This window comes from Ambystoma mexicanum, chromosome 1p (assembly GCF_040938575.1).
Source record: "Ambystoma mexicanum isolate Mex_15411 chromosome 1p, UKY_AmexF1_1, whole genome shotgun sequence".
NCBI classification, from domain to species: Eukaryota; Metazoa; Chordata; class Amphibia; order Caudata; family Ambystomatidae; genus Ambystoma; species Ambystoma mexicanum.
The window spans coordinates 584805355-584827411 of NC_090921.1; positions in this window are offsets into that span (position 1 = coordinate 584805355).

The following is a 22057-nucleotide window of genomic DNA, read 5'->3' on the forward strand; positions in this document are numbered from 1 at the left end:
CCCTAGAAAGGGGGGCGCCCACATGTGTACCAACAGATCGTAATACCATCCCTCACCGAAATTGCCAAGGATGGTTTGTCAAGCACCCCCGCCCATGCCCCAGACCATGCCCATGAGACCTGATTGTTTGAACCTGAGCTATCCCCCAAACTGATATATTGAGACACTCCAGATCGCATATCAATGTTCCTGGCCATGCATTGATCTAACGTCAGCGCTTACAAGAGTTGCAAATCAACAGGACACATGAAGTGTGACGAATGGGTGGGAATGTGTGGCCAAAAGGGCAAATGTTAGTTTAGTTATCAATCGTTGTTACAAGGCATGTCCGGCCCGGCGCTACACCCCGATGAGCCCAGCTGAACTCCCACCCCACGTGGCGCAGCACCAACGACCGCCAATCCTGGAGAAGCAACTGTATACATTGTATACCACCTAGCCATCACCACCCAATCCCTAAGACTCTGTGGCCCCTATAACTTACCTCATGCATGACGTGTATTTGTAATATAACTGACTGTCTTTGCTATTGTCAGACAGAGCGCTCTCGGAGTTTGCAGAGTCCTTTGCATGCCCTATATTGAGTTATATAAAGCTCTTTTTGATCTCACCCGCACTTGGTCCTGGCCTCATTCCCCTTCTGGGATGTGTCCATTATTGCCTCTCACTAAAGGGGGTGCGTTTCTGGGGACACTTACATTCAATATATAGCACCTTTTTCAGTTTTAATATTCTGACTGTCAGTGAACAAAACCACCTGGCCTATATATGTCAGTGAACAAAAACAAGTGGGCCAGATATGTGATGTCATCAGTGATGTCATCAATGACATGTGTGATGTCATCTTTGATGTCCTTGGTGTTAGTCTTAGGAGTGCACGGTGGTGGTGCGAGTTATGGTTGCTTAGCCTACCATAACTGGCAAATTTCAGGGGTTTTTCGGTTTTACTTGTAACCATAACGTCCATTTAACAACGTTTCTTCATTGAATTTCATAGGTTTTTATTAGTGCAGCTTAACCATAACGTCCCTTTAACAACGTTTTTTCATTGAATATATATATGGGCAGAGATTGTATGCAGCAATAAAATTGACACAGCGTGGCTATCTTTTGCCACACAGGTTTTCCAGGGGACTGTGCCTGTCACAGGTATATTTCTCTATTCTCATGCGATATTCTACTTGGCCACCAGGTGGTGGTGAACAGCTCCACAACTCTCTTGCGCCGCTCTCGCGTTGTCCTGGCAACGCTAGTGCTGGCTTTATACAGTCTACATTGTACACACTTTCTTCACATAGCAAATTAATAATAAAATTAATGCACTTAGCTGCCTGTTCGAGCAGCAAAGAAAGAGGAGGATTTAAGATGGTGGACAGTCTTCATAGGGATGTATATGGATGATTGGTTGAGAAAGGTTACATGTTTGGAAGGACCAATAGCTCTAAGGACTAGAAAGGATTCAAAATATATGGAGATTGTAGTTTTATCACCTTGTTGTGGTTATTGTTAATGATGCTGCTTGAGAAGTAAAGTTGAGACTAAAGCATAATCTGAGTCTCTGGCTCTTTAACATTCGAGGGGAGGGGACTGGCTGATGTGCAAACTTGCTTGTTGTTAAGCAGAGAGGTGAGGGATGCATTGTTTCAGGTTTGCTCATTATGTATGTATGTGTGCAAGCAGTGTATATATGTATTATGTAGTGTGTGTGTGATGGAGTGCATGATGAATGGGAGACTGGGTGCGTGTGTGAATGAACGAGTGTCAAGTGAATGGGGGCGCAAGTAAACAGAGGGGAGGAGATGCTGGGGTGCTCTGTGCTTCTACTCTGCCATGTAGAGGGCATGAGTACAGATACCCCCCTCCAGTCTTTACACCATTGGCAGCAGTGGGATGCCAATGGTTTTAAGAATCAGTGCGTAACCTTGTCACCTACAAAATAGCCACACTTTCTTAATATGAGGTTTAGTGGTGTGTACTAGGATAAATACATTACAAGCAATGGAATCTATTGCAAATAGTAAATTGACCCGGATGAGCTTAGAGGCTCTCCAGAGTGCTTGTGAAGCCAGGGCGTTAGACTTTGAGGATAAGTCTAGGCCTGAGCTGATAGCTGCCCTGGTGGACTACCAGACCAATTTTGATGATGAAGGGGGGATGAAACCACTGAGGACCCTACCCATGGGGTTATTACTGAATCTGTCTCTGGGTTTGTCACCTCTCTGGTTCTGTCTATCCAAATCCCTGCATTCTTTCTGCAGGGAATACCTTGGAACGTGAATTATTAAGGATGTAATTGGCTTTTGAATATAAAAAAAAATGTAAACTGAAGCTGAATTGAAGAAAGAGGAATTGGCACAGCAAGTGATACTCAAAGATAGTGATCTTGAACTCAGAACCAAGGACACTGAATGTCAGAGAATCCAGCTACAGAAAGCTAGAGTGGAGCTAAACCAGGTGAAAGTGTGAGGTCCCCAGCCACCAAAATTATGAAAGATCTGGTTGGTGTGTATGTTGAGGGTTCTGATATCCTCCAATGGATAGAATCATTTGAAAAGGCTTGTGGAATCCATGATGTTGATAAGAGAGATTGGGCTAAGTATTTCTTAAGGAGAGTGCCTCATACTGGTTATGACTGTATTCTGAAACTGAGTGTGGAAGAAAGGGGTCAGTATGAGTGCACGGTAGCTGCTTTGATTGCCAAGTTTGGCAAGACACCTACCCAATACCTTAAAAGGTTTAGGGAATATAAGAAAAGAGAGAATGTGTCTTGGGTTGACTGGGTGAGTGCTGCACATATGAACATGATGGGGTCGATTGAGGCATACAAGGTGAAAACCTTTGTTGAATTGTCCCACCTTTTGTTTTTTGAGCATTTTACTGAAGCCTGTTTACCAGAGCTGCGTCAGTATGTTGATGACCAGAACATTTTGGATCCCTTTAAGCTGGCCAGGCTGGCTGACAAGTGGATCGCACACCGGGTGCCCCTAAGGAAACCAGTGGAAAGGACAAGGACAAAGAGAAAGAGACCTCTCTGAAGTATGAGGAGTCCCAAAAGGATTCACAGTCGAATAAACCTAAACCTCCCTCTCCTAACAACCAGAAATCTATTAGGGATACGTCTTATGGGGATGGGAGAAAGACTAGCGGTTCTCCTCCTGTAAAGCAGGCTCCTAGTGGACCCTGTACCGTACTTCACATTCCTGGCACTTGTTGGGATTGTGGGGCTCTGGACCACAAGAAGGGGGACCCCAAGTGTAAAGGTAAGGCACTTTGATTCCAGACTCTGAACCTGACCTACCATTGCTTCATCCCTGGGGTGAGGTGGAGGCCACTGTCCTCCCCTCCTCTACAGGTATCACATTAGGTGCCCCTGCAGAGATTTCCCTAGTGTCCCTTGGGGCCTGGGACCAGTGCACAGAAGTACTGGCTACTATCTCACAAAACACCCACAGAGTTTTGAGAAGTGTCCTCCTGAATGGCCAGTCTTCTACTGGTTTGAAAGACACTAGGGCAAGAATGACAGTGGTGGACAGAACCCTGCTCATGCCAGAGGACTATGTAGGTGCTCCTCTGAAAACTACCAGGTTAGCTGGTGGGCCTCCAGAATTATCTCCTGTAGCCCTTGTCACCATCACGATTGTGGACAAGACAGCAAAGCTTCCCGTCCTGGTTCAGGACAATATACCTGCCCACATCTTGTTGGGAAATGATCTAGTAGAGTTGGGGTTGATCTCTGATGGGCTACCCCTGTCTGCTGCTGCAGTCACTAGGTCTCAGGTCAAGCCAAAGGGGAAACCCAAGGTGAAAAGGAAGATCAAAGGACTACCTCTGTGAAGGGGACTCCTTCTCTTCTTGCTGTTTCATCAGCACACACTGGGATTCAGGCTCTGGACGGGCTGGGTCCAGTCGTAACCCGAGACTCAACTCCTGAGGGTGAAGAGACAGAAGACCCTGCTGCTGGTGAAGTACTCAACCCAGAGGATCACCCTTACCTTCAATGCCTGCTGGCTGAAGGTGGGCCCTCTAGGGGAGACTTCTGCAAGGGTCAGAGAGAGTGCAACTCTCTCTCGAGGGTGAAGTGCCTAGATCATTCTATATTTATTAGGAGGATGAGCTCCTTTGTAGTGAGCCCACTAAGCCTGAACCTGGTGCCCTCAAGTGGTTGGTGGTGGTACCCAAGGTTTATAGACCGTTCATGTTGCAGTTGGTGCATGAGGTGCCCTTAGCTGGTCATCCAGGTACTAAGAAGACAAAGCAAAGGCTCTCTGCCCATTTCTACTGGCCCCGGATGGAAGTAGAGTTGGAGTCCCACTGCCGGACCTTTCTCACTTGTCAATTGTCTGGCAAGACTGGAGGCAGTGTCATTGCCCCACTGCAGCCTTTCCCAATGGTTGAGAAGGCATCAACATTGTCGTTCCCTTGAACCGTCCCACATCAGTTGGACATAGGTTCATCCTCGTCCTGGTTGATCATGCCACCTGGTAGCCTGAGATAATACCCATTCGGGTCATTACTGCCAAGGTGATTGCCAGGGCTCTCGAGTTGGATTCCTAAAGAGGTGGTCTCTCACAGAGGATCCAACTTCATGTCTAGTTACATGCAAGCGATGTGGAAGGAATGTGGGGTAAAACATACGTTCTCCACCTCCTACCATCCACAGACCAATGTCTGGTTGAGAGGTTTAATAAGACTCTCAAGGGCATGCTGGGTGCTTTGGAAGAGTCCCCAAGGAGGCAATGGGATCTCCTCCTACCATTCCTGCTGTTTGCCTATAGAGAAGTGCCTCAATAGGGTGTTGGTTTCAGCCCATTTGAGCTTCTCTTTGGACATCCTGTGAGGAGGCCCCTTGCCTTAATCAGAGAAGGTTTGGTAGCCACACCTCCAGGTCTTGCCTAGCAAGTGGGGGACTATGTGTTAGGCCTCAGACGGAGGATGGCACAGATGATGGGCCAGGCATCAACAAATCTTAGTGCCAGACAAGAATTAATCACATACTTGCATGTCCTTAAGGCCTCACAAGTGGATTGGACTCCAGGACAGGGAGTCCCTGGTGTAGCCCTTCAGGTATCCGTATTAACAGGTTCAAGCATTACAACAGAAGAGAGGAAGTCTCATGTCTTCTGCTAGCTTCAGAGCAAGAGGAGGATGAGAGTGAGCCCCTTCCTGATTTGCTGCATAGCAACCATCAGGATGGCTCAGTGGAGGGAGTACATCTCTCTCCAGATCTCACACCAGAGCAGCAGAGGGCCTGCAGAGCCGTGCTCAGGCGGTATGCCCCTCTGTTCCCATGGGCACCAGGCCTCACCCCATGATGCAGGCACGAAATTGACACTGGTGACAGTGTACCAGTCAAAAGCAGATGCTATCATATGTCATATACTGTAAAGAACTGCATCCAGGCTCAGGTCGCCAAGATGTTGGATCTGGGTGTAATTGAACCCTCAACCAGTCCCTGGTCCAGTCCCGTGGTCCTTGTCCCCAAGACAAGTTCCCAGGCAGGTACCAAGGATTGGAGGTTCTGTGTGTACTACAGAGGAGTCAATGCCATCATCAAAACTGACGCGCGCCCATTGCCCAGTGCTGATGAGCTTGTGGACACCATAGGTGCTGCCAAATTTGTAAGCACCTTTGACCTTACCTCAGGCTATTGGCAAATAGCTCTGATGGACCAGGCCAAGGAAAAAAACTGCGTTCTCAACACCTGAGAGGCTCTACCAGTTTAGATGCATGCCTTTTGGGTTGAAAATTACACCTTCCACCTTCCAGAGCTTGGTCAATCATGTGATCAGTGGGCTGGAAGCCTTTTGTGTGGCCTATTTAGATGACATTGCGTCTACAGTTCCACCTGTGGAGAGCATTTTGGATAAGGTGTTGCGGGCCTTGCGAAACGCTAACCTCACTATCAAGGCCACCAGTGCCAGATAGCTCAGGGGAAAGTCACATACTTTGGTCATGAGGTAGGAGGGGGTTGAATCCAACATCTCTCCAGTAAAGTACAGGATGTACATGATTGGGAGACTCCCACTACTCAAACCCAGGTGAGAGCTTTTTTGGCCCTCACTGGGTATTACCGGAACTTCATGGTGGACTATGGAACCATAGCTGCCCCTCTGACAGCTCTGACATCTCCCAAACAACCGAGGAAGGTTAATTGGACTGAAGACTGTGAGAGGGCCTTTGTTGGCTTGAAGGAAAGTCTGTGCAGGGCACCTGTGTTGTGTGCGACTGACTAAAGCAAACCCTTTATTGTTCAAACTGATATCTGTGACACCGGAATTGGAGATGTCTTGTCCCAGTTAGATGACAAAGGGAGGGAACATCTACCACATTCATCAGTAGGCAACTCAAAGATAGAGAACCTAAGCGGGCTACTGTTGAAAAGGAATGGTTAAGTATAGTTTGGAGCCTTAGGTGTTTTAGGCCCTACCTTACAGGGTCTACCTTCAAGGTTCAAATTGACCATAAACCCTAAAGTATCTTATGCAGATGAAGGGTGAAATAAGTACCAAAAGTGACTAACCTGGGTAATGCAGGAACAATTGCTGTGCTGCAAGAACCCCCTTGTAAAACCTGAGCTCTCCTGCTGATAAACATTGTAGGAAAGTGTTGAATAAACATCCACTGCTCATTCAAAGTTAATGGGTTTATTGAAGTGAAAACATGACAGGCAGCAGACACAACCCTGTGGCACAGCTGATGTTCTCAAACTGCCTGCCTCAAACGAAAACACTCTAAATGGAACATACCTGACAGAATTCTTCATACAGAATAATGAGTGGGTAAAGTTCCATACTCATAACATAGCATATATAAACTTAACACACCTTCCCCCCTTGCATGTTACACAGGACAAAGTACCAGGCACTTTACTCCAAATAAAAATCCTTATATCGATCCGAAAATTTCTTTGTTCTCCTAACTTGTCTATCAATGCTGAAATTCAGATCTTTCGAGTGTCCTTCATTTGATTTAGTTATATCTCTCATGTTGTCTTCCTCTGAATGTACTGTCCTTTGCGAATTTCCTTCATCTTGTTTATCAGTTGACTCACCACCCTCGTCAACACCCTCCATGTTGCCTTCGTCGACTATAGAATCTAAAGTGCTTTTGACAAGCCTAGAAATAGACCAACATTCACCACCATCGAGTATAGCCACATTGCCTCGAATGGTTACTATTTTTCTTGGACCTAAAAACTTGCTTTCAGAACATTTTACACCAAAGTGAGGATTGTTTATGAGAACTATGTCTCCTTCCACCAATCCCACTTCTTTAACATGAAATGTGGAGTCAAACCTTTGTTTATATACACCTTGGGCCTCACATATCAAAGTCATTATCTTCTTCCTATCTACTTTCACAAATCCAGCCAATCCTAACCATCCTGGGCATAATTTGGAGGCAGGTTGTCTCCCTTTAAGTGAGACAAATGGTGAAACCTTAGTGGTGGAATGTGGTGTGATACAATAACTCCACACCATTTCCCTCAACAACCTAGACCAATCAATACCAGAATTTAGTGCCAATTGAATGCCACCTTTAATGAATCTATTGGCCCTTTCAACCATGCCATTTGCCCTAGGATAATTTTCGGCCATGCCCATAAAGGATCTAAGTTGATCTGTGTCTGTCGGAGCAGGAACACCACAAATATTCTCTACTAGCTTAACTTTTGGAGATATTCCTTGACTTGAAACCTTATGACCTAAGTATTCAACTTCTCTAAGAGAAATGCGACACTTTTCCCTCTGCACTGTGAGACCAGCTGACTTTAACCTTTGCAGTACATTTCTCAATATACAATCATGCTCAACCTCAGACTCAGCATACACTAGGATATCGTCTTGAAAAACTGCCACATTCTTGAGCCCCTTTAATACTTCTTCCAACACCCTTTGGAAAACTGATGCGGCAGATGCCAACCCAAAAGGCATCCGTAAGTACTTAAAGGTGCCCAGAGGTGTTACAAATGCGGTAACATGTTGGCATTGTTCTGACAGTGGAACTTGATGGTATGCAGCAGATAAGTCAATTACTGAGAACCAACTGGGTTCTCCCAATGTGGCTAGAGTCTCTGAGATGATGGGTTGTGGATGCCTCTCAATGAAGATGTTCTTATTCAAGTCCCTCAGATCGACACACAGCCTTAAGTTTCCATTTCTTTTTACCACTGGAACAACAGGAGAAAGCCATTCTGTCCCTTCGATGCGTTCTATCACCCCTTTCTGCATCAGATTATCAAGTTCTTCACTCAGTTGTTGTCGTAGTTTGAGTGGAACTGGTCTCACCTTGTGAACAACGGGTCTGGAATTTGGTTTTAGCTTTATATCATGTTCAAAGTTGGATAACTTTCCTAGATTGGATGTGAAAACTTCCGGGAATTCCTTTTTCCACTTGTCTTCAATCTCAGCAATTGTCACTGGTTCACTGGCATTAGCTTGAATGCGGACACCAAGTTCTCTTTGCTCATCCCACCCCAATAATGATGCGCCCTTTTTCGCTACCAAGATCTTGGCCATACATGCTCTCCCTTTGTATGCTACTCTTGCTTGGAATTCTCCAACCATAGCAATAGATGACTCTCCATATCCACATGGTTTTACTCCTGTTTGGGATAATATGCTGCATTTCTTCCCTAGAACGTTCTTGAACGTATCCAGGGATATTATTGTCCAAGGGGAGGCTGAGTCTACTTTCATTTCAATGTTGCAGCCATCTATTTCGAATTGATCAATGGGACCCTTACTGTCGTCGGATACTGCATAAATGTGGAATATGTGGCGAGTACTGTTTTCCTGAATGGGAGCTTCATTAATTGTTCTGCCCCATGTGTGACTATGACTAACAGATGCAGGATCTCTTTGCTCAATAGCATTAATGGAGGATTCCCTGCACACATTTGCGAAGTGCCCTCTCTTCTTGCATTTGTAGCACTCTGCGAATCTCGCTGGGCATGTGGGACAATTTGCCATGTGTCTTGAATTGCCGCACCTTGTGCACTTCTGAATCCACCACTCCTTTTTGTTGGGTGTTCTCTTCTTTTGTTGAACAGCACACACTCCTTGTGCCAAGCCGTGTGATTGCTTGTCAATTTTCATCTCTCTCATGAACTGGGACGTCTGTTCAATACTACGTGTTAATTCTACAGCTTGCTCCAGCGAGACATCCTTGGCCAGTAGTTTCTCTTGTACTCTGGAGCTATTCGTGCAACACACTAGTTGATCTCTAATGAGAGAATCAGTGAGTTCTCCAAACTTGCATGTGTGACTCAGTGTCCTGAGTGAAGCCACGTAAGATTCGACCGACTCCGCACTATCCTGGGTACGTTGAAAGAACTTATGCCTTGCAAACGTAATGTTTTTTTTGGCTCAAAGTGTCCTGCAATTTTTTGGATGGCTATAAGGTATTCATCGCCGTCACCAATACCTTCCTCATGGGTTCATGTGAGGCCATCAAACACTATGCGACCCTCTGTTCCAAGATTGTGAAAAAGGAGTGCCTTTTTTCTCCCGGAGCTATACCTGTCACCACCTATGGCCACCAGATAGTTTTCAAAGGTTTTGATCCATCTATCCCATCTCAGCGGAGGGCGACCGGGTTCGGAGAGAAATGGAGCTGGCGGCGGTATTGCTGCTGCCATTTCGTCTGTTCCAGGTGAGGGGTGCAGGTAGGACAGTTTGCAGGTGAGCAGAGGGCCGGGAGTATTCTGTGTGCTTGCAGAATGGATTTATCTGAAGTTTGATTAGCTGCCCTGAGGTTACTGTGAATGAATTTGTGAAATGGAATGTTCCAAGTTTCTAATATTATTATGTGTCACAGTGGCGAGTCTTGTGACATCACAATGGGCCTCTCCAGCAAGTCCGGGCTTCTTCCTTAGACAGAGTATGGAGTGTTCAGGAAAGCATTCATTGTTTAGTGGTACATGGAGATTCAGGCTCAGTCCAAAATTAAACAAGAGCCTAGTACTGTATATGCACAGACTCTTGATTACTGAAATACAATGTATAAGTCCAGTCTGTGAAAGTACATCCCCTAGATACTCTGCGCACACGGATAAGATTACCTTCCCCTCCCAATCTGACCTGAAGGGCTCGCAGCCCTGCGCCTGCTGCCTGTGATGCTGTCAGCTGTGCTGGGAAAAGGGCGCCACTCAAACTCCCATCACTGGGAGGAGCGGAAAGACGGGGAGCTGTTTCTGTTTGATCAGCCGTGTGCTGTTTTCATGTTCTGGTGTCCAGGCTGCTGGGAGGGAGGCGCTGTGTCCAGGAAAGTAATGTGATACGGTCGGAGAAGTAGTGGGTTGATCCTCGTCGCCAATGTTGAATAAACAGCCACTGCTCATTCAAAGTTAATGGGTTTATTGAAGTGAAAACACGACAGGCAGCAGACACAACCCTGTGGCACAGCTGATGCTCTCAAACTGCCTGCCTCAAACGAAAACACTCTAAATGGAACATACCTGACAGAATTCTTCATACAGAATAATGAGTGGGTAAAGTTCCATACTCATAACATAGCATATATAAACTTAACAGAAAGCCCAGGTTTCTGCAGGGAAACTCTCTTTGGAATAAAACCCTGTCCTGTTGAAGTCTTCGGTTAGTCTTGCTGTGGATTGAATTCAGCGTGTCTGTGGAACTTTGGATTTGTGACGGCTACCTGGATATTAAGAATATAGGCTTTGTGCGTGAAGTAGTGTAAAGAGGAATCTGGTATATAAAGGAGGTAGAACAAGTACCCATGTAGTCTGTGCAGGAGTGCGTAATTCAATCCGTCTGTACGCGTAAGAGTGACAGGTCTGGTTAAAGGAAACAGAGCGTAAGAAACAGAATTTCTATGAAGATAGTGCAATGTAGCAAGAAACTTCCTACCTTCTTTGATTAAGTAAGTGGTTTTATGGCAGGCGATCCCTTCTGGGGTACGTTGCTTCGCAAGACACAAATCTGCGGTCTGAGAGACTAGATAAGTGAGGTATGTCAGATGTGGCCAGTGAATGTGAGAGCTGACAGAAGAGAAAGACTAATCCGAATGTTGGCGGTTATAACTCTTGTGACTTCATACCGCCTCCAAGTAGAAGTCCTGGAATAGTAACAGAATTTATCTTCTTTCTACATTCATATTCATACATGTAGGGAACTAGACTCGAGCCTGAAATTAGACCGAACGTGAATTTCTATGTAATCTTAAAATGTAGCAATGACCTTTTATGTAAAAAGAAGTTTGGTACCGTTGCCGGGTAACAGTGTAGCGTTCCCAGAAGACTGATCTTTATATGCTGCCATGAGAGGAAAGACTTGAGAAACTGTCCAGACTTTCTGTGTAAAAGCGCAAGTTAATGTAGATACATAGGTTTTAGAAGTAGATCAAGGATAGAGGAGAGATAGCCTAGATCCCGTACTTACGAAGCGTCGTAGTGGAGGAGAAGTGACGCAGGGATGGCAGGGCTCCAGGCACTGATAACCAAAACCGTCCTCAGCAGTGGGCACAGCCAAACAGGGAAGGAAGCTGGAAGCTAGCATGTTGATGGCAAACCCGGTCACCATCTTGGAAGGACTACAGTAGGACACACCAATACGATTGCAGCGCCTCCAGTGCTGCCAAATGGACCAAGACACCAGCGGAATCCTAACAAGTTGCTACTCCTGGCAGTGCAGCTCTTCCTCTTTTTTGGTCATGGTGAATAGGGAGCCTTGGGATACCTTTGTGGCAGCCACGAGTGGGGGTACAACCGTGAGCCCCTAGTGTAGGTTTTTGGGCACCTGGCTGGTGGCAACTCCATGCTGAATTTGAGAGGTGCTCTGAGTATCCTCCATATTGGGATCCCCAGGCTCTGCCAATGGAATCAATGGATTCCTGATGGAAGGCAAGATGGTCCCTTTGGCCTCTTGATTTCTATTGCCTGTTACCTTGTTTCCTAAAGTCCTGGGAAGCCCTGACTCTGTCCCTTCCCGTGACTGGCTGTTGGGTGGAAGATCCACATATGGTGCCGTGGAGAAGTCCAAACCAGACCAGCTGGAGCCTTCCCAGTGACTGTATCTTGTGGTTACACCCTTGGGGTGGGACCTGTGTGAATAGAGTGTGTGAGCGACACAAAGAATGAGAAAGCCCTGCCTGAAACTGACATGTGGTGTTCTGAAAGCCTGGGTGCTTGCCCCAATCCACATTCCATGTTATGGGTGTCTGGGTGGAGGTGAATAGCCTGAATGTCTGTGAGCCCGATTGGCTGCCTGCCTGTATGAATGCCCTTCTGTCTGATTGGCTGACTGAGCTTGGCTCAGCAGAGTGAATGAGGAACAGTTGTGTATTTCTGGGGACCTCTCACTTCCCAATTTGTTCAGAAGCTGAAGTTGAAACTTGAAGCTGCTTATCCTTGAAGCCCAGCTGGAAGAAGAAGGTTTGCTGCTGCTTGCCGTTGATGAAATCTGAAAGCTGACAAGTCTGTTAAGGACTGATCTGCGAGAGGGCCTGGCTAGGAGAGCTCTCCCTGAGCTAGGAGGGAACATTGTGTCGAAGCTGCTCTTCATCGAGGCACCCTGGAAGTCAGTCCCAAAAGGTTGTCGACCGGTGACAGGGTCCGATGAGAAATCTTGAAGTAAAGCACCAGGACATCGAGTCCGTCGAAGTCCATTGCCATCGACCGGGGTTCGGAGGATTTCTGTAACCGCTGGAAGCCAGTTGAGCCGTGTTGCCCAGAAGCGGGGACAGCTTGACGCCGTGCTGCTCGACGACCAGAGCCACACCCCTCCACCTTGCCTAAGAACATTAAAGGAAGGGCTCCCTTGTCATCACCGTTGACGGCTTTGTCCCACCGAAGAAAGTCAAGGTTGTCGACGATCAAGGAAAGTCCGCTGGTGGGTTTCCCACCACCCGAAGTCCACAAAGACGATGACAAGTGAAGAACTGAAATCCAGCCGTGTTCGATGTTCGATTGTCGATGCCGACACCTGATGCCGGCTGCCGGTCGTACGTTTTTCACCGAGTCTACCTTGCGGCACCAAACACTTTGCGCCGAGGTGGCCCTGGACCGCACAGCTCATCTTCGCAGGACATCCACGATCGATTGTTGACGAGCACTGCGAAAGACGAGGCTGCTGTTTCAGGTGCCAGTGTTTACATTTCTTGAGGAATCTCGACACCCTGTGGCTCATGCTTTAAAGGGAGTCTACTCTGGAGGGATCTGTCTATGAACCATTGAAGAAACTCTTCTATCTCAGGTACTATGGGCTAGTTGAACATTGTGACCAGGAAACAAGACTATTTAAACATGAATGGACTGGGCTTGTTAAAACTCTTTATTACAGGTTGCCCAGGTGGGGGATCCTCACTCAGAACTGCCTCTAGGTAGTGGGCGACAGCATTCTGCCATTGTTTTAACTAACTTGCATTCCTTCCTATGATCTATGCTGTTACCCATTGCTGTATGATTTGTATGCCATTATAACTGTCAGCAGTTGATGCATTTTAAAGGAGTCAATAGCTAAGGGTGGTACGGTTCTTAGTGATTGTTTCAAATGCCAATGTTTCGAATGCCAAAGTTTCGAAACAAAATGCATCAAAAAATACATTTTTCTTTTTTAATGGGGGTGGGGCCCCCAACCCCTGTTTTTTTTTAACCCTTAACACCCATTTTAGTAAAAAAAACCTTTACCTACAAAAAAAAGACATTTTTTTGATGCATTTTTTTCTCCAAAACTTTGGCATTTGAAACTGTATATTCGAAACAATGCCTGGATACCGTGTGGTACCACTTGGACATTTTATATATTTGCCATATTAGAATTGCCAGAGTACAAAGTGTGTTATTAATTGTGTAAATAACTTGATCCTTATTTTTATATAAAGAACTGTGACATAGTGTGTGGACATTCCTTTGTGGGGGCTTGGGGACTACGCTGTACTTAAGAACCAGCCTGCATCACCTCCTGAGAGCTTAAGCCTTGGTTGCTCGTCCATAGCTACCCTATAGAGAACCTTGGCTGGGGTGCTCTGTGCTTCTACTCTGCCATATAGAGGGCATGAGTACAGCTACCCCCTCCAGACTTTACAGTTTGCATGTATGTAAAGCTGCTATGCCCCCAATTGCTGAAGACTCTGTTAGGAAAACCGTAATTGAGCACAGGAATGTTATTATTTCTAATGTGGAGACCTTAGTAGGTTTGAAACCAAAAGACTCCCTGAGGAATAAGGTGCTTGTATGGCTGCACCAGAAGACTGGTCCGGTTGTAGTGAGACTGTCTGATCTTAAAATGATTACAAAGATTAAGATTGACCAGTGGTGCTCCCAGAAAGATAAAGACTGCATATTGGTGGGGTGTGGCAGAAGTAATTTGCCTTCTTTTCTGACCCTGTGTCTGGACCTTTACAAAGCATCAATTGGTAATGGATTTGGTACATTTGTAGGGCTGCTTTTTGAATTTCCGATTGAACAACTGAACTTGATCACTACTGCTTTGTGTCCACTGTTCTTCTATATGGACCCAATGGATTTATGTATTGTATGTTCCTTTGCACTGTATACTGGTATGTTTTCTGTTTTGTCACAGTATAAATGCATGAATAAATAAATAACATAGCGACCAGGGAATGAAAATGCTGCTGACTACCTCTCTCAACAGTCTGTTCCTCATGATGAGCTAGCTAATAAGGAAGAGTGCATGACAGATAACTTAGTTAGGATGATGTCTGAGGGCAACGTTCCCAACACTATATCCATGGAGGAGAAAAGAATTGCCTCCACAGATGATAAATGTTTTCATATGATGCAAGAAGTCATCACTAGAGGAGAGTGGAAGCGGCTGTTGGCCAAAATGGACAGGTGCACTGAAGTTGCCGAGAAATCATTGGAACAGCTGGAGCGTGTGAGTGTGATTCCATCGAAGCTCATCCCCAAAGTTATAGAGCTGGCAGACAAAGGGCATCAAGGTACGGCAAAAACAAAGGCTCAGCTGCATATGAAGGTGTGGTTTCCTGGGCTGGAAGAGAGAGTGGATTAGATCATCTGAGCTGCATGTGGTGCCACGCGTCTGCTCCAGCTCAGAAAGAACCTACCATTGAGTCTATGTCGAGAGGTTGCACGCTTTGGCAAGTCATGCATGTCGATTTTGGCTCCAACAGCCGAGACATACATTTTCTGGTCATGGTCGACCAGTGGTCCACGTACCCGCAGGTGGAATTTGTACCTTTCCCTGCTCTCTTAGATGTTGTTCCCATAATGGAGAAAATATTTGCTACCCATGGTCTTTTGGAGGAGGTATGCACAGATAATGGGCCCCATTGCAGGGTGAGGGTTTCGCAGCGCTAATGCATGGGTATGGGATCCACCACAGGAAGACCATGCCAATGTGGCCACGAGCTAATGGTATTGCTGAAATACTCAGCAGGACTCTGAACAAAGTTTTTAGAATCGCCCATAGACAAGGCACCTGTCTCGATAAGATAGCTCAGCGGGTTGAGCGCTTGCTTCTGCGATCTGAGTGTGATCTGCAGGTCGCAGGTTCGAATCTCCGCAAGGCCAACTCAGCCTTTCATCCTTCCGAGGTCGATAAATGAGTACCAATTTCAGTTGGGTGATATTGTATGTATATATTTGCTCTGTAAAGCGCTTTGGAGTAAGGCACTATATAAATAACACATCATTATCATTATCAAGAGGGCATTGTACCAGTTCCTCATGGGATACCGCACCACACCACACTGCTCAACTGGAGTGCCCCTTATTTCAGAGGTGCCCTCCAGGTTGCATCCCAGATGGCGAAGACTGTGATCCTGGAGTAGTTGATGACATCAGGGTAAGCTACGAGAGACGGATAGCCAATGAATTGGAAAATGTGAGGAGAGAACTGCATGATTATCTGTTGGCACTCGGAGTCGCAGTGTTAGTGAAGTCAAGAAACCCTGCAGGAAATCAAGCCCTAACCTATGAACCTGACCCACTACACGTAGTTGATATGAAGGGGTCAATGGTGACAGCATCTAATGGGCGTGACACAGTGGCAATGAACTTATGCTTCTTTAAGAAATACAATGCCCCTGCAGAGGAATAAATAGAGAACTCATTGGAAAACCTCCACTCTGGCGAGGGGAGAGAAAACACAATAGAGGACCTGAGTGAGGACTCAGGCTCTGTGACAAAGGAGCTGATCCCGGATCATCTAGGTGAAGAGGATGGTTTGAGGAACATGCCAGACAAAAGAAGATATCCCATCAGAGAGTTTTGAGGACGCCCAGAGTATGTGCGGGACTATGTACTAGAAGTTTATGTATACGTGGGTAAGGACTACAATGTCTCCTCTACTCCACTGCCAGTTAACCTTGTTAATGCAAGTTTGCTGTTCAAATCACTGTTATGGAAAAGGAGGAGTGTGGTGATGTTCCTTTAAGAATCACTTATAAATGGGCACCATGCTGGCACATGCGGCAGTACAGCAGCGGAGCACGAAGTGCAGTGACCTAGCCCTGTGGGCATTCATTATACTGGGCCCTGTGTGATTAGCAAAGGCCCCACAAAATCGTCCACGCTTCTCCACCCCATACAGAAATTAGCACGACCAACCACAGGTACGTGTATCCATAAAACAAATCTCTGAAATGCTAAACTCTGCATAATCAAAATTGATCATAGACCTCTTCTGACTTGGCAGCGCGGGACCCCGCTTCCATCCTTGATGCACGTACCTCGGAAATCTCCTGGCAGTGGCCCAGCTCTAGGATGCGAGAAAGGGTAATCTCGGGTTCTCTCAGCACCTGTCTCCTCAACTTGCCTGATGAGCACCCTTGGATGAGCTGATTTCTGACCATGTCATCGGCATTGTCCCATGCACATGCCACTGAGAGTCTCCTGAGACGACCATGAAATGTGTCGAGAGCCTTGTCTTCTTTCTGTTTGGTGGATAGCATGACAAACCTCTCGTAGTCTGCATTGCCCAGTGGAAGGAAGTAGTTGTGCAGGGCTGTCTTTGCTGCGGCATAGGAGGTGTCTGTGGGCTGTAGGGAGTCAAAAATCACATGTACGGCCAGTCCTGTGGCATACAGTAACGTGGCCAGCTTGCTGTCATCACTGGTTTCCATCGTTGCCCCAAAGTACATGTCAAGGCGTTCAATCCATCGCCTTCACCTAGGCCCCATACTAGATGGAGGGCCAGATACATCAAACTCTGGTATTGGTGGGAGAACTGCCGGGGCCCTCATCTGGGCCATTGCTGGAGGTGCAGGTGGAAGTACTCCTTGCTGTTGTGGAACAGCCTGCGCCCCGTCCTGGTTTGCTGGATCACTCATGGGTCAGTGCGCATGAGCACCCCTTCAGTATTGCATAGGGGCCGCAACTCACCCAGCTTGACTCTTCTCCTCACAGCCACCTAGATCTTCTACCTTCCACACCAGGATCGCAGGCCTACAGGCCTCCTTGATCTTCAAAATTCCCCAGCAGTCCTGCACCAGTGCACACAGCACTCACCAGCTTCCAGCAGTAGCAGTAGTCCAGTGGCCAGTCACCAGGTTGTCCAGCATTGAGGAGTGTGCAAAAGGTGAGCCACTGAGGCCTAGGGTAGAACAACCAGTCTCCCCCAGAGCCTCACCTTCACTCAGTGATTTATTACTTGAAAATAAAAAAAAATTGAAATCCCAGGTATGTCCATGTAGGGATAGCAGTACACTATCCATGTATACAAAAATTGTGCGTGGATGGCACTCACAGGCCCTCCTGGAGCTCTGCGAATAGTCTGTGTATGAGGGACAAAATGGCCACCGCTGCGTGGGCTGCCCCTCCCCAAGCGTGGACCGAGAGAGATCCTTCCCTGGTTCGATTGAAAAATTATTGAAATAATTCATCACTGGGTCCGGGCATGTCTCTGGCCTCGTCGCCACTGTGGTGGGGGCAACCCTGGCCCCCACTGCTTAGTTCCGTGAGCCCCGGGCCCCCGCTGCACCGGAACTCACACAGAGACATGCGTTAGGCTCCCCGGTCGCTCTGCCGTGGCCGGGAACGCCCCTTTTATTTATAGGCCATGCGGTGGAGTGCAACGTCACTCTGCCGCGTATTAGTCCCTTAAAGGGGCAGCACCACAATTGCCGCTTAACGATGTGATCCACCAATATGGCATAAAATTAACATTACCTTTCAGGGGGTGCAGGGTCACCTGCTCTCTAACCATGACCCCTCAAAGATGAAAGCCAATGCCTCCGGGTCGCCATACAGCTGCAACATGGACTCTAGAGGGCCCAAAACCTAAGGCCATAACAAATACTCTGGCCTCCTCAAAACCTGCAGCAATAAAACAGTGTGTGGACAAGAAATGGCCATGTTTTGCCGACCCCTATCCAGAACTTAACACGACCAACCACAAGTGCCTGTATCCATAAAACTAATCTCTGTCGCTTAACGGCATGGAATGCCCAAACTGTGCATAATAGAAACAAATTAATAATTGCTGCTTAACAATGTGATCCACTAATATGGCATCAAATTAATGTTACCTTTTAGGGAGGGCACAGCCCCTTGCTCTCTAACCCTGGTCCCTCAAAGAGGAAATCCAATCCTCCCATGTCGCTATGAGGCAGGGACCGCCTCCATTCGATGTTGTCAAGCTGCTCGCCACACCGCTGGAAACCTATGGGTCTTCCGTTGTGGCTGCCGGCACTGCTGTCCCTGCACCGCTTACACTCACTGCCACGTCTCTACAGCTTGAGGTTACATGAACATACAGGTGTGCGCCTGGGGCACTCGGGAGGAGTGCCTCCAGCCACCAATTTCCTGCTGGGCGCTATGGTACCCACTGAAGGACTCTTGCCGCACAATCGAACTCCTGATTCAGGTTCTATGGTCTCCTAGCAAAAACATCCCAGTCGCCAACACTTCACCGATGCTTGCAGGAACCAGGAAAAAAGACAGAAAATGCTAGCAGCTGATATATAATCCGCCCGGCCCCGGGCCACCTGGCCAGAAGCAAAAAGGTCTTTGCCCCACCAATCCCCTGGTTCACCTTCCTCCTCTTTCTGCATGGTTGGGTGCCTCAGGGTCACTTCTGGCTTTTGACCTTTCAGGGAGCCCTTTGTATCTTGTGAGAGGGGGTGGGAGCTTTGGCCCTCAGGCATTGTATGGTGTGGCTGCCAAATGGCCCCAATCTCGGTGGCTGTGCCATTTCTCAAACACTGCAAGGCATGCTCATGTGCCAGGCAGCGACTACTTTTAAAACAATGTGTGCAATTGCAAATAAACCCTGTCTGACATGCTGGCATGTCAGACAGCATTTTATGTTCATTGTGAACACTGCTTCCGAAGCACGCATCGGAAGAAGTGTTCACAATGAAACAATTGTAATTGTAAAAGTTGCCTGCCATGCAAGCTTGGCAGTCAGCGTTTATAATGAAGATTACCCCTGCTGTAACTCGGGTAGTCTTGATTTTATTAAGGACAGGGAGGCAAGCATTATGCTTTAACTTCCTTTATTCTATCCGTCCATAAAATTTAAATCTTCAAATTACTTCAATCAGGTTTATTTTTTATTTTTTTACTTCAAAACAGAAAAAGTGTGCAAAAACGTCACTTCCCATGAACCCCAGTGCCCCTGGTAGTCCCATGTCCATATCCTGTCTCTGTATCCCATTAGCCACTTCATAATGACCTGCATTCGACCACGCTTGCAGAAAAGCATCCGTCCCTTGAGCGTCCGGATCCAGTCTCCAACTGAAAAATGTTGGTAGTTGTTTGTTCAACGTGGATGGTAATGGGTCGGTGTCCAGGGGACTCTAGAGGGCCGTAATTTGAGTGAACACCCCTCTGTGAAGCATCCAGTCGCTGGAGACATGCCAGTAGCAGGAGTTCCAATCTGCTACCATGTTCTGCACGCCTAGTAGATATTCTGCTGTTACAAAGGTCTTCTTTTTGAGGCAGTAATGCCAGAAATCCTTGGTCAGTTCCACCAGCATTCGTGACGAGTTCCACCTGGGTGGTTGATGTACCGGACTGTCGAAATGTTGTCCATCCTGAGCCTGATGCAACCCTCTGCATTGCCCTTGGTAAAAGTTTTTATCTCAAAAGAGCCTGCCTGCAAGCAGTTCTAAGCAAGTGATGTGGAGGGATAATTCCAGCTGTAACTACCTGCTGCTTGTCTCCAGATGGCAGCACCTCGCTACCCCAGCCTGCACTGCTGACGTCAGACTGTATGATGAGTTCTGGGACATCATCCAAAGATAGCACGTCCGTACTAGGCTCCATGTTGTGAAGCCACCATGGAGGCTGCCAGAAGTCCGACAATCCTCGCCACGGCTGGAAGAGCTATCAAGGGTTTGGCCGAAGCTGCTCTTAACTCTTTCTCTATTGCTCTGATCTTGGAGACAGGTAGTTTCAGAATCGCTCTTGTTGTGTCTACCACAAACCCCAGGAATTACAGGCGTTACTTGGGAGCGAGTTTCGATTTCTCTTGATTTATCAGAAAACCCAGAGAAGATGGGAGCTGGGACGCCCATTGCATCTAGCTGACTAGTGCTTGCTTGTCCTCTGCTAGCATCAGGATATCATCCAGGTAAACGATCATGCGGATACCCCGCTGTCTCACTGCCGTCACAGGTCTCATCAATTTTATGAAGGGCCAGGGCGCAGAGGCCAGTCCGAACGGGAGGCACTTGAATTGCCACACTTGGCCGTTCCATTGGAAACTGAGGTAGCTGCGGTGCTCCCTGGAAATCTGGATTGTCAGGTAGGCATCCTTTAGGTCTAACCTCACTAGCCAGTCCCCTTTCCGGAGGATGACTCGGAGACGGTGTTCTCCTTCCATCTTTAAGTGTCTGTAAACAAACTGTCCATTGAGTTCCTTCAAGTTGATCACAGGCCTCACCTTCTCTTTCCTGTGAGCTAGGAACATGTTGCTTATGAAGGCTGTCGCCTCCTTGTCGCTGCCCTCTATCGCACCGTTGCTTGCCAGCTGGCTTAACTCCCTTTCTAATAGGTTGCCCTGATCGCGCGTATGCATTTCTTTTTTTGGCCTTGCTCTCTGTACTGGCAGTGCTGCAAATTCTATCTGAAACCCTGCCACTGTCTGCAGCAGCCACGAGCATTTGCCACATTTCTAAGAATAACATTGTCCTGCCCCCCACAGGAGGGTAGGTCGTTGCGGCTGGATGAAGGTGTCTTGTTGACTTGATTCCCAATAAGGGGCTCTTGGATTCTGAGGCGTTCTCTGTGAGTGGACAGACCCGATGCACAACCTCTGCTGCGCTCGGTCCCGGCAATATCTCTCGAAGGGAAAATCTCCCCATCTCTTTTGCGAAAGCCTCGTTAAATCGAAATCCTTCAGCAGCATCACTTGCCTTATAGGATGCTAGATTCCCTAATTTCGAATCTGTCTTCAATAGTAGCCCTCTTCTCTTTTCTGAGGATAGGGCACCATTTGCATTCCCTGGGAGGCACACCACCCTTTGCGTCCAGTTGGCCAGGGAGCTTGGATCTACTGGATCTCTGATATCTTTGGCCCATTCAGCCAGGTCCGTGATCTTAGTGATCGGACCAGCCATGTTCAACAACTTCTCTTGGCAACTCTTGCATGCTTGGTCCATGCCTTTCCTAAGATCTCTGGAGGCTTTGGATATGAATCTCATCATTTTTCGGATCTAGCTCTACTGTCTCCGCCACCATTCCAGGCAAATCTGGCTTGGGACACTCTGATCGCATTCGTAGCCTTATCTCCTTCTCAATCGACTTTTGCAGTCTCCGAGACATATAAGCCGCTACACTCAGTGACAGCAGCCAGTCGTTCGATCTCAGATGAACGATGGACTCAGGGTTAAACATGTCCATTACATCCTCTTTAGCTTCCTCCAAATGTTTCACCTTGCATTTTCTCTTCCCACTCTTCGACTTCTGGGAAGACTTAGAGTCGGACACTGCGGACTGCGGTGAGGAGTCATCATCATGCCCTATATTTTGCACCTCTGGGGAAGGGGGTAGGAGGCTCGGCACGGTCGACTACATCATGAAAGCATCTTTCAGCTTCTCAAATGGGTCGACAGCCTCAGGAGGCTTTCCTTCTCCCTCCATGTCAGGACCCGGGGGAGTTGGAGGGTT